The sequence below is a fragment of the Mytilus californianus genome, unplaced genomic scaffold (assembly GCF_021869535.1).
Source record: "Mytilus californianus isolate M0D057914Y unplaced genomic scaffold, xbMytCali1.0.p SCAF_9, whole genome shotgun sequence".
In the NCBI taxonomy this organism is placed as follows: Eukaryota; Metazoa; Mollusca; class Bivalvia; order Mytilida; family Mytilidae; genus Mytilus; species Mytilus californianus.
In genome coordinates this window covers 91,729,239-91,741,903 of record NW_026262745.1, presented here as the reverse complement: position 1 = coordinate 91,741,903, position 12,665 = coordinate 91,729,239, and the positions used below count along the sequence as shown (strand labels likewise).

General features: G+C 35.8%; 1 long non-coding RNA gene across 1 annotated transcript; it reads right to left on the bottom strand.

Moving 5' to 3' along the window:
* Nucleotides 1-491: 491 nt before the first annotated feature.
* Nucleotides 492-1,285, bottom strand: LOC127716420 (uncharacterized). Its single transcript, XR_007988913.1, has 2 exons — nt 1,237-1,285; nt 492-1,013 (listed from the first exon to the last, which is right to left on the bottom strand). It is a non-coding gene; the product is annotated as an uncharacterized LOC127716420 (long non-coding RNA).
* Between the last annotated feature and the right edge of the window lie 11,380 nt (nt 1,286-12,665).

Genomic DNA, 12,665 nt, shown 5'->3' with positions numbered 1-12,665 from the left:
CAAATGAATACACCATGCTTTTTGTTCAGTTAATTTAATTGCTTTGGAAATAATTTTAATAGGACACGGAGGGAAGCTAATTCCTCGTTCCTTAATGTACTAACTAAGATTATTTTCCTTTATTTAACGAGTTGTTATCAACACAACCTTACATTGAAACAGTTAAACGTTCCACTGCTTTTTATGGTGGCCGGTTAAGGCAATTTCTCGTTTTCGCCCTTCATATTCTATAGGGCGAAAACGCGAAATCACAAAGTCGAAAAGGCGAAAACGAGAAGTCGAAAACGCGAAAACGCGGAATATTTTTTCTTTCCGATTTCGCGTTTTCGCCCTATACAATATAAAGGGCGAAAACGCGAAATGGCCTTAACCGGCAACCATAGCTTTTATCTTATGGACGACAAACGTAGCGGAACCATTGTATGAACAACAACAGTTTTTTGAAACCTAAAATAATAACTAAATGTATTAGAAATACCTGAAGCACAGACTAAAATAATAACTAAATGTATTAAAAATACCTGAAGCACAGACTAAAATAATAACTAAATGTATTAAAAATACCTGAAGCACAGACTAAAATAATAACTAAATGTATTAAAAATACCTGAAGCACAGACTAAAATGAAGGAAACCCAAAGTCCCAAGCATATGTGTTAAAATAACCATGGTCCCAAACACCTGTGTTAAAATGCCTTAGTCCCAAATACATGTGATACAATAACCTCAGTCCCAAGCACATGTGTTACAATAACACTAGTCCCAAGCACATGTGTTACAATAACATTAGTCCAAAGCACATGTGTTACAATAACATTAGCCCCAAGCACATGTGTTAAAATAACCTTTGTCCCCAATGTGTTACAATAACCTTAGTCCCAAGCACATGTGTTAAAATAACCTTAATCCCCAATGTGTTACAATAACATTAGCCCCAAGCACATGTGTTAAAATAACCTTAGTTCCCAATGTGTTACAATAACCTTAGTCCCAAGCACATGTGTTAAAATAACCTTAATCCCCAATGTTTTACAATAACATTAGCCCCAAGCACATGTGTTAAAATAACCTTAGTTCCCAATGTGTTACAATAACCTTAGTCCCAAGCACATGTGTTAAAATAACCTTAATCCCCAATGTTTTACAATAACATTAGCCCCAAGCACATGTGTTAAAATAACCTTAGTCCCCAATGTGTTACAATAACATTAGCCCCAAGCACATGTGTTAAATAACCTTAGTCCCCAATGTGTTACAATAACCTTAGTCCCAAGCACATGTGTTAAAATAACCTTAGTCCCAAGCACAAGTGTTGAAATAACCTTAGTCCCCAATGTGTTATACAATAACCTTAGTCCCAAGCACATGTGTTACAACAATCAAAATTTTGAAATGAACAAAAGGTGTGGAGAAAAAACTGATGTCTTTAATGGTATCAACCCCTGTTCCCTTTAAAGATATCGCATCTGATATGTTTAGGATATAGTTCCACTAATTGCCTTCTCAAGTAGTATGTGGGATATCGTGCCACCTTTTGTTTAACTTATTTGCGATATCAAGGTACTATTCGTTCTCATTATTTCATGATATACATATTTGTTACTATTTCTTCTATGATATATTTCTTCTGCTCTCTAAAGTTACTATTCGCTGCTTGTAACACCAACTTTCATTACCGATGACAAATGGCGGTTTCAGTCATTTAATTCCTATAAAATAAATACCAAGCTGTTAATGATGACAAATGGCTGTCATGACAGTAAAAACCTCGTCTGACAGCCTCTGTTTATAAATATTTACCAAACTTTTACGTAAATGACATAATTCAGATGTTTAATTTTAGAAGAAAAAAAATATTGCAGCAAATATTATTTTTATCAAATGCGATATTTCCCCTTTCGGCATATTAAGTTTAATCTATCATGTCTACATGAATAATCCCATAACTTGTATTCACCGCGGTGGCAGTGTGGTGTACAAAACTCCTGGGTGTTCTGTCCATGGGTCTTTACGTCTAGTAAGCACCCACGTTTCTGTCCTGATTTTGGAGAATCTAATGGCAAATTTTGTTTAAGTGTGAGCCTTTATTACCATCCATTGAAGAATTTAATCTTCAAGACAATCCATATGACTTTTATAAGACAGATAACCATCCACGAACGACCGAAAAAATGAACCAACTCACAGGTCACCGTGCGGCCTTCAACAAATAGCATATAGTAAGCAATAAAAGGTCCCGGAATGAATAACTGTGTAACAACTCAATAGAGAAAACAAACGGCATAAATTATACCACATTATAGCAAACATAAACCAACGTACGGCAATCACTGGATTAAAGACTCCTGGCCTGGGAGGCTTTACCGAACCCTTCCCCAGTTTTGTGCCAAATACAAAAAAGTTTATACTTTTCTGACATTGACCTAATATTGTTTTTATACTGCAACTTAAATTAATACATTGATAGCTATTTAAGTTGTAACACAAATTGCAAACTTATTTTTCATCCCTTAAAGAACCACTGATTGTGGAAAAGTGATCCATGATAAAATTGACATTGAACAAAATATAGCTTTGTTACTATATTTAGGATATAAACACAGCTTGTTGCAGTTTAAAGAATAATCGTAAGAAATATGTCCGTAAGAGTTCATCCCTCCCTTAGCCTGTGACAGTTGTGTGGCAACACAGCATAAGAACAAACTGTAAAAATCAGTTTGGAAGGGTTTGGCTCATCAGACTTTAACCAAGCGTAAAAAAACCCTAACAAATTAACAATAAGATAATAGACACACAGCGCCGATCTAAGAGAACTTGCAGTTACTGAAAGCTAGTTCTAACTTAAAGATTAATTTTAATTTATAAATAAATCATGTCAAGTTGAACTTCGAAATTTGTTTGTCATGGTTTGTGGGGTCTCGTGTTGCAAGAATACTATCTGTGGCGTATTGTGTTGCCGGAACAATGCCTGTGTAGTCTTGTGTTGCCATATCAATGTCTTTTGAGTTGCGTGTTGCCAGATTGATATATGTGAAGTCTTGTGTTACCAGAACAATGTCTGTGGAGTCTTGTATTGCCATAGCGATGTCTGTTGAATTTTGTGTTGCCAGAACAGTGTAAAGTTTATTTTGAGAATCTTAAAATTAATGTTTCCTCAAATTAGGAATGTTTGTTAGAGCTGTTAGATAATCTATACAATCTTCATCACGCATGTCATTTATCTGATTAAGAAGTCTTGATCAGCAAAGTGTTTGAAGTATCCATTACTTGGAAGATAAATGTAAAGCGATTAAGTGACATTGGAAAATAGCTTAAGGGTGCTATCGCCGATACTTGATGGGAAAAGTCGTATTTAGACATGATCACCGAGAATAAATCGGCACAAAATATGATCATCCAAAGTAATTTGTATCATAGATAGTGCTGAGGATTGTGGAAAACTCAAACTGTAAAAGACCAGCAAATGATCAGCAGTTAATGATATACGGATAATGTGAGGAAACCACCACAGTGGTCATCGTAGAACAAAAACGTATATGCAACGCCAATATAATATAAACATGTGCACAAGGGATGATAATTTGCACTTCTATTTTGTTCTCGTTTCTGCTAATTTCCTCTATATCGTAAAAGAAAGTAAGAAATAAGAAGAAACACGGTTGTAAATCGGCTTGCCAATAAGTAAAATAACAAAAATACCGAACTCCAAGGGAAATTCAAAACGGAAAGTCCTTTATAAAATGGCAAAATCAAAAGCTCAAACACATCCAACGATTGGAAAACAACTGTCATATTGATTGACTACTCCTCCCTCTGCCCCCACCCCCAGAAAAACAAAATCATTTGCTCCGATCATATATTAAACTAACTTTTATAAACCCACTTGTGTTAATTATTATGTATAAAGTTAATAGTTAATCTTACTTTGAATTTTGTATAACCTTTATGTTTCTCTCTAATTTATTTGTGCTGAATTATATGTACTGAGTGTGTGTAAAACGATGGGATGGTTGTCTGGAATCACCTAAGCCACCGACAACTCTTAGACTGAGTGTGTGTAAAAAGGTGGGATGGTTTTCTGGAATCACCTAAGCCACCGACAACTCTTAGACTGAGTGTGTGTAAAAAGGTGGGGTGGTTAACATTATCTGGCATCTAAGACACCGACTACTCTTAAACTGAGTGTGTAAAAAGGTGGGGTAGTTATCTGGTATCACATAAGCCATAAACCACTCTTAGACTGAGTGTGTGTGAAAAGGTAGGGTAGTTATCTAATATCACATAAGTCATAAACCACTCTTAGACTGAGTGTGTGTGAAAAGGTAGGGTAGTTATCTAATATCACATAAGTCATAAACCACTCTTAGACTGAGTGTGTGTGAAAAGGTAGGGTAGTTATCTAATATCACATAAGTCATAAACCACTCTTAGACTGAGTGTGTGTGAAAAGGTAGGGTAGTTATCTAATATCACATAAGTCATAAACCACTCTTAGACTGAGTGTGTGTGAAAAGGTAGGGTAGTTATCTAATATCACATAAGTCATAAACCACTCTTAGACTGAGTGTGTGTGAAAATGTGGGGTGGTTATCATTATCTGGCATCTAAGACACCGACCACTCTTAGACTGAGTGTGTGTAAAAAGGTGGGGTAGTTATCTGGTATCACATAAGCCATAAACCACTCTTAGACTGAGTGTGTGTGAAAAGGTAGGGTAGTTATCTAATATCACATAAGCCATAAACCACTCTTAGACTGAGTGTGTGTGAAAAGGTAGGGTAGTTATCTAATATCACATAAGCCATAAACCACTCTTAGACTGAGTGTGTGTGAAAAGGTAGGGTAGTTATCTAATATCACATAAGCCATAAACCACTCTTAGACTGAGTGTGTGTGAAACGGTGGGGTGGTTATCATTATCTGGTATCACCTAAGCCACCGACCACTCTTAGACTGAGTGTGTGTAAAAAAGGTGGGTGGCTATCATTATCTGGTATCACCTAAACCACCGACCACTCATAGACTGAGTGTGTGTAAAAAGGGTGGGTGGCTATCATTATCTGGCATCACCTAAGCCACCGACCACTCTTAGACTGAGTGTGTGTAAAAAAGGTGGGTGGCTATCATTATCTGGTATCACCTAAACCACCGACCACTCTTAGACTGAGTGTGTGTAAAAAAGGTGGGTGGCTATCATTATCTTGCATTACCTAAGCCACCGACTACTCTTAGACTGAGTGTGTGTAAAAAAGGTGGGTGGCTATCATTATCTGGCATCACCTAAGCCACCGACCACTCTTAGACTGAGTGTGTGTAAAAAAGGTGGCTGGCTATCATTATCTGGTATCACCTAAGCCACCGACCACTCTTAGACTGAGTGTGTGTAAAAAAGGTGGGTGGCTATCATTATCTGGCATCACCTAAGCCACCGACCACTCTTAGACTGAGTGTATGTAAAAAAGGTGGGTGGCTATCATTATCTAGCATCACCTAAGCCACCGACCACTCTTAGACTGAGTGTATGTAAAAAAGGTGGGTGGCTATCATTATCTGGCATCACCTAAGCCACCGACCACTCTTAGACTGAGTGTGTGTAAAAAAGGTGGGTGGTTATCATTATCTGGTTACACCTAAGCCACAGACCACTCTTAGAATGACTGTGTGTAAAAAGATGGGGTGGCTACCATTATCTGGTACCACCTTAGCCACCGACCACTGTTAGACTTACGGTGTATATATAAAGGTGGGGTGGTTATCATTATAATTTGATTTTAGATTTCTTGACGGGAAAAAAAATATAGAAGGGTAGTGAAACAAGTTGCTTTAAAAAAACCAACATTGATTAAAAAATGTTGTTCCTACATGTTATTGATAAACACTGTTTCTTTTTTAATTAGATTTGGAAAAAAATAAGATTGTCCGGAATAAACCAATGCCCCGACAAAAGATGAAAGATCGTTTCCTACGTCGTTTTGTTTATATATAAAACCGTATGTGAGTTGATTATACTTGTTGACCTAGATTGTCATTCTGATGATATTGGTCATACAAAGATTTTTGGTGACTTTCTAAACCTGACTCATTGTCAAATTATGTAGAAGTTAAACATCTAAGGTAGATTTTCAATTGTTACAGTTTCTCAACAATTTTAGTTTCACTTGGTTAGCCTTATCTTAAAGGTAAATTGATTCAATTTAAATCTTTACAAACCAAATATGTATTTTGAATTGTGTATTGAAAATGTTTTATTAGCGAATCATTTACCTGTGCTTAAAACTGGTATTAATATTTATCTGATACGTATGTTTTGGTTAAATCGCTGTCGTGAAATAATAAAATCTTCTCAAATTCATAAAAGATTCTGCAAAATGTTCTATTAGTAACAAATATATAATCTTTTATTATCAAACGGGTTTTCAAGCAGTCGGGGACATACCACGTTCAAGATATACTGTTTACATAGTATTAATTATTTCTGATTATTTTAAAACACGAGTTTTGATTCCTACACTTGACATAAGATGGATGTAGTAAACGTCAGTGAAACGTCACTAAGTCTAGAGTATGGGAACCGTCAAGGGTCAAACGTAACTAAATCTAGAGTATCGGAACCGTCAAGGATCAAACGTAACTAAGTGTAGAGTATGGGAACCGTCAAGGGTCAAACGTAACTAAGTCTAGAGTATGGGAACCGTCCATCATCAAACATCACTGATACCCCGTTCACACTATGCATTTTTAATCCAGGTTCGACCCGAATTAGTTAATCCGGGTTAGATTTAGGTAATGAACGCCTTAACCCGAGGCGAACCCGGATTGAAATTACCCCTCATTTTAGGTGAAGTTAATGTGGGGCGAACCCGAATTAAAATTACCCCTCATTTTAGGTCTAGCTAATGTAGGGCGAACCCGGATTAAAATTACCCCGCATTTTAGGTGGAGTTAATGTGGGCGAACCCAGATTAAAATTACCCCTCATTTTAGGTGTAGTTAATGTGGGGCGAACCCGGATTAATTACCTCGCCTTCTATATGTGAACGTTAAGTGGAGTTAACGTGAGGTTGTTGCTATGGTGCCAAATAACGTTTGCTTACGTCATTCGAAATTCCAGCAGTCTGGATCTGCTTACCCATCCGGAGCACCTGAGATTTTTGCGTGGGGTTCGTGTTGCTCAGTCTTTGGTTTTCTATGTTGTTTTGTGTACTGTTGTTTGTCTGTTTGTCTTTTTCTTTTTTGGCCATTGCGTTGTCAGTTTATTTTCGACTTATGAGTTTGAATGTCCCTTTGGTACCCTTCGCCTCTCTTCTTCTTGTACGTTTGAAATCTATATGAAATATAGGTGTAGAAAAATAACTTGATAATATGATTAAAAATATGTATAAGTGTACATGTGAATGTAGATTGTCTCCTCTTTGGTGATGATTGATTGAGAAGGAGAATTCAAATAAGTTTGCTACGACGTGTTTCTTTATTAATATCACCCCCCCTTCCAAAAACAAATCCAACAAACAAACAAACAAAAACGAAAACAATAACAAAAAACAAAGACGAAAAGAGACAACATAATGAAAAAGACAAAACCTATGTTAATTCTGAACTTATCATGGTTTATTTAAAGCTTTTTGTGTTAAACATACAAATTCAATTTGCATGTTGGTGACTCTCTTTTTTCAAATGAAAATTTAAATGCAATAGAAAAGAAAGGATATGGGGATATCCATCTATGATACAAAATCATGCACAGCGAAACAGCCAAAAAGAAAGTAACAGTGCGTTTATTGCTATTCTTCATCTCAAAGTCACAGTATAATGCCTTCAACACGGATCAAAACTTTTACTTCACTGCAAAAAGACTGACTGCCCCTAGCACCGGTTAGAGTGTAATTCCTTGCAAACTGACGATCACGCCACAACTGTAAATTGAAGAACAAAGCCATGGAGTAATATCAATAAAACATTTCTGGCAAAAAAAAAATTCCTCGTATCGACGTTCACTGTCCAGAATGACCACTCTCTAACCTAATATAGTATATCCCTAACTTTCTTCACATCCTGTACCACTATTTCTTTGCATACAGGATTAACAAAAGCTTTATACACAACATCCCTCTTTTTGCGGAGTTTGTATGTTGAATTTTTCAAAGAAATCAGCTAAAAGACACTTCACTTTTCTTTTGTCCACTAACGATTTGTATAATTTAAGGGTCTTAAGTTAAAGGTGAAAGTTAAAATCCAATTCTAATATCTTATTTGATTTGTATTGTCATTATTGATAAGATTGGGAGTAAAAGCCTTTAAACTTTAGGTAGATTTTAAACCTTTAAACATGAACAAAGACATATTGTAGTAAAGTAACAAATCCAACAGGATCAATGAATCATAAAATTCACGTAGTTTATGTACATTAATGCAATTGCGTCCTATTGAAAACAAATCTATTGAGGTTTCTGTCTTACACTAATACTGATCCGATCTTATATTTAAGTAAAAAAAAAAACAAATAAAGAAAAGAAGAGGATTACATCAATTTTCTAAGGGAAAAGATTGTAGTATACAGACTGTTTATTACATGGACCCATGCATATGTTTTAGCTGTAGACCTCAACTAAGTGAAAAGGACAATTCCGATTTATTTATAAGAATAAGAAGATGTGGTATGATTGCCAATGAGACAACTCTCCATCAGAGACCAAATGACACAGAAATTAACAACAATGGGTCACCGTACAGCCTTCAACAATGAGCACAACCCATACCGCATAGTCAGCTATAAAAGGCCCCGAAATGACAAATGTAAAACAATTCAAACAAGAAAACTAACGGCTTGATTTATGTACAATATAATGAACGAAAAACGAATATGAGATACAGCAACAAACGACAACTACTGAATTACAGGCTCCTGACTTAGGACAGGCACATATATATATACTGAGGAGGAGTTAAACTAGTTTTCTGGCGCCAAACCCTCCCCTAACCTTGGACAGTGGTGTAACAGTACAACATAAGAACAAACTTCAGAAATCAGTTACTTGGATTTTTTTTTATATTATATATTACCAAAAGTAAATCTCAATTTCATATATTATCTGAAAAAATCATACCTCTTTTTATTAGAAAAGAGGGGCGAAAGATACCAAAGGGACATTCAAACTCATAAGTCGAAAATAAACTGATAACGCCATGTCTAAAAAAGAAAAAGACAAACACACAATAGTACACAAAACTCAACATAGAAAACTAAAGACTGAGCAACACGAACCCCACCAAAAACTGGGGGTAACCTCAGGTGCTCCGGAAGGGTAAGCAGATCCTGCTCATGTGGCACCCGTCGTGTTGCTTATGTTAGTACAAACCCGGTAATAAGTCTAATTTAGTAGGTCACATTCGGGATAAAGGGACGGGATTGTAGTTACGACATTAGGAGCATATCCGCTACCATCTGTGAAATGGATATTCCGTAACGGTCAACCAACTCGTGATGGCGTCCATAAAATTTACGAATGGGTTGATTTTCCTCAAAAAGTCTCACCTCATAATTGTTACATACAATGTTTTCGTAAAAATCCATCCCTACACAAACACACACATACAAACACACATTTAGATAGATAGAAAGATAGATCAATATATATTTCCACGAACTTATTTCTTCAGGGATAACCTATTTATGAATATTAATATAATAAGGGAAGTATAACGATATTGAAGTGATAACGTAGTGAATAAATATACAATATATATCATTCGAATGAAAAAAAGGAAATATGAACAAGATAACCAACTGACGATTAATCTCATACCAAAGTATATATAAAAATTCATTTATCATAAATTTCTAATTTATTACAGAAAACTGAAGCAAGCATTACATGTTACATCTGTATATTGGAAGGTCGATGGTTTACTCTCATAGTAAGTTTTGATCTGGAAAACGGACAGTAGAGTTAGATCCGGATACCGACATTTCTGAGAATTCTCGCACGGAAAATATTAATAAAATTAACGTTTTAACGGCAAATAAACAGAATTTTATTTCGGATGCTGAATAACCTTAATAATTAAATAAAATGCTGAAAATGAATATTCATAGAGTGATTAAAATTCTAATTATGAAGAACAAACTGTTATACTAGGCAATGTAAATGAGGATTAGACAAAGCAGAATATCAACTCTCAATTCCGTAGTTATCCTTTTGTTGCCACCAAGTAACATTGGAATTAAATACTTTAGTTTAGGTCAAAAGCGAGTCCATTGCTAGGCACTGTGTGAAGCTTGACAAAGAATGGATGCGTCTAAGACTGGAGCTCTACGTTTTGCTTGCCTAAAATGTGTAGCCTCACAAATTTCAAACTTATAACCTTTGATCTTCGATCGAAACATAATTTCGGACAAATGATCACTCTGTTTTGTCTACCAAGTTTTATTCAGCCACAGGAAATAAGTGCTTAATGAATAAATGAACTACATTCAAATTATATGAAATATTTAAGGAAGGAAATATGAAGACACACTTACAGATTACGCATGTATAAGGATATTGTGAATGTATGTCGAAATATCAATTAATAATTAAGTTCTAGAGTTCAAATTCCAATCATTGGTATAGAAATACCACCTCAACAACTTATTATACTGTTCAGTCAAGTACGTTACGTATTCCCCTTTCTTTCGATATCAGAGAACCAAACGTGAAGTGGTCTTAAATAAATATTATATTTTCATTCATTGATACTGGGGAGAAGAGATTAGTTATCTGTCCAGACGATATCGGCCATTTTCTTGACAATAAATGTAACTAAAGCTATTTAAAATATTAGACGTATTAAACGATCGCCTGATTTGTATAACGCTTCATTGAAGGAACACGAATCAATAATCTCGATTATTACAGTCGTCTGGGACATTATGTTGGTGCAATAAATAAAACTGGACAGAAAAGATAGATGACCACCGGCAGGTGATGGTGTCTTCGGACAATGGTCAGCAACACATGCTATTAGTAACAAAATGAAATCTGTATGGAAGAGTCCACTCAATGTTTAATCACTTTGCTTCAATATAGTTTAGCAAAGAGTAATAACATTGGTTTAATCGCCAATCTCCGCTAATCTTAATTTAAGGGGGTACTGATGCTCCACGAACTGATCATGTATTGACAAAAAATATTTTATGTCAAGGGTTTGAAATACTACCACGCTTTGCTCGACAAATAAACATAATTAACCTGGGAAACATAATTTGCATATTATATAAATATATAATATTATATATTTCATTTCAATATTAAAAAAAAAGTTTTTCTGTTACAAATCACAATGTATTGTGTTGTGTGTAAACATGTCATGCTGCCCATCAAGGGCCCTTGATTGGAATAATAAATATTCTATTCTATTCTTTTCTATAAAAATAAGGAGATGAGGTATGAGGTATGATTGCCAATGAGACAAGTATCCACCAAAGTTCAAATAAAGTGGATGTAAGCAAATATAGGCAACCGTACGACCTTCAACAATGAGAAAAACCCATACCGTATAGTCGGCTATAAAAGGCCCCGACATGAAAATATGAAATAACTCAATTGAGAAAACTAACGGCCAACTTTATAACAAAACAATTCACGAAAAACAAATATGACAGACATGAACCAACGACAACTACTGAACTACAGGCTCATGGCTTGTGACAGGCTCATAAAGAATGTGGCGGGGTTAAACATGTTTGTGAGCGCTCAACCACCCCCCCCCCCCCCTTTCCCCTAACCTGGGACAGTGGTATAACAGCACAACATACGAACAAACTATAAAGATCGGCAAAGGCAAAACTCATCAGATTGATACAAAGCAGAAAAACATCAAACATAAAGACAGACCGGACGTGGCAGGGTATTTATCTATCCCTCATCCCTAACAACAAAAAGGACACCAAGTACAGATCTGAGAGTACTCGCAGTTACTGACAGCCAGTTCAAAGCCAATAACAACTGTATGTGCGATGATCTACAGTTGTTATCATCTACATGTACGTCATTTGGTGTCTGGTGGATAGTTGTCTCATTGACAATATTATTACATCTTATATTTGTATATGTCATATAATTGTAAATTGTTCACCTGCATAAATGTGTAACAATCAGTAAGGTGACCCCCCCCCCCCCCCTTTTGACCTGTTGATTCTAAAATATACAGAGTTCTTCCCCTCTCCCATATCTTTGTTTTCTATAAGTTCCATTCCAAGAAGAGGGAAACTTCAAATTACCATCCAGAAACAATTTTTCCAACTTTTATCCACGTTTAATTACAGTGACATTGACCTTTGGCACTAAAATCACTAGCCTTCTTCCATCAACATTATATGAACAGCGACCTTGACATATTGACCCCAATATCCATAAGCTTCTTCCCCTATATTTTCCGTCTGTATAAGAATCATATCAACCAAGCAAGGGACACTCGAATTATCCCGAAACCATTTGTTTCGGACACTTGGGTGGATGGAAGGAAGGACAAAGCGATTACTATATGAACCCAATATTTTAGCGTGAACCATAATAAAGCGTCAAGTCAAATGAAGACAACGGGAACCATCTTTTCTTTAATGTATAGTAGCAAATATTACTTGTATGTAAGGACGTGAACATGTAGGTGTGACATGAATATGAACC